The sequence below is a fragment of the Crocodylus porosus genome, unplaced genomic scaffold (assembly GCF_001723895.1).
Source record: "Crocodylus porosus isolate Cpor-Errol unplaced genomic scaffold, CroPor_comp1, whole genome shotgun sequence".
Classification (NCBI taxonomy): Eukaryota; Metazoa; Chordata; order Crocodylia; family Crocodylidae; genus Crocodylus; species Crocodylus porosus.
Genome location: NW_017728906.1, coordinates 188,310,608 through 188,312,187, shown reverse-complemented (window position 1 = coordinate 188,312,187; position 1,580 = coordinate 188,310,608).

The window sequence follows — 1,580 nt, the reverse complement described above, 5'->3', positions numbered from 1 at the left end:
TGGATGTGTGCCAGAATAATTTTCTCAAACAGCTTGCCTAGGATCGAGGTAAGACTAACTGGCCTATAGTTTCCCGGGTCCTCCTTCTTCCCTTTTTTGAAGATGGGAACCACGTTGGCCCTGTTCCAGTCCTCCAGCACCGCACCAGAGCACCACGAGTGCTCGTAAAGCCGGGTAGCCCAGGGGGGCACGACCTATGGAACGAAGAGTTTAGAAGCAATCGGGTAGATTATAATAAGCCATGAAATCACTGCTGCCCGAACAGAAATGCTGCTGCCACTGCCAGGCAGTTGGTTTCAAAGTTTGGGTGGAGCAGGAATCAAAGGCGGGGGAAGCAACTATACTACTGCACCCCCTGGATCTGCCCCTGACTAAAACCATCCTCAACAAGTCTGTCTAATCTGCTCCTATGACTTGCTGCAGGACTCCAGGTCTGTGCAGCCATACTGTGGGTAGTGAGTGGGGGTTGGCTGGCAAATTCCCCAGGGGCAGCTGAGGGGAGGGACGACAGATGGACGCACCTCTCTCTGATTCCTGCTCCACCCAGTTTAAAAGCAAATGCCTGCGGTGGCAGCAGCATGTCTAGTCAGGCAGTGCTGAGGGCATCACTTGACCTCATGGCTCGTTACAGAATCACACAAAGTGAGGGCTGGAAGGGACCTTGGGAGTCACCTAGTCCCCCCACCCCCGCTCAAAGCAGAACCAGCCCCAACTACATCATCCCAGACACGGCTTGGTTTAGCTGGGTCTTAAAAACCTCCATGGATGGATAATTCTAGGTAAGCTGTTTCAGCGCTTTACTACCCCCTTGGCGAGAAAATTCTTCCTAATAGCTAACCTAAACTTCCCTCGCTGCAACTTCAGACCATTGCGCCTTGTTCTGCCATCTGCCACCACGGAGGACAGCCCAGCTCCACCCTCTTCCCTTCAGACAGCTGAAGGCTTTATTAAATCCTCTCAGTGTCTCTTCTCCGGGAAAAAGGAATACATCCAGTTCCCTCGCCTCTCCTCACACATCATGTCCTGCAGCCCCCCCCACCATTTTTGTTGCCTTCTGGGGGCCGCTCTCCAACTTGTCCGCATCCCTTCTGCCACGAATGACCCACGGCCCTGTAGCCTGGGGGGCACGACGACCACCCGCAATCGCTGCCAGCGCTGTCGGCAGCGAGCCGTGACTGCCCGCGGGTGCCGCCGGCGGCGCGGGGCCACGGCAGCTGGGGAGCTCCTGCGGGCAGCCGCAGCTGAGGGCGGGAGGGAGGCGGCGAGTGCTGACTGGTGGTCGGTGACCACCCGCAGACGCCGCCAGCACCGCTTCTTTCAGGGGGTGCGCCAATGCCGTCTGCAGTGCGCGGGAGGCAAACCAGGCCACAAACTCCACTCCAGGCCTGGCCTCACCAGCGCAGGGCAGAGGGGAAGAATCGCTCCCCTGACTCTGCCGGCAACACGTCTAGCAGTGCAGCCCAGGCTGCCCTTAGCCTTGTTGTGAACCCGCCCCTTGGCTGCCCGCTGCTTTTCGCGCTTCCAGCTGAAGCGGAGCAGCCGCGCCGCCCCGCGGGCACACGTGCGGGCGGGCCGGGCCC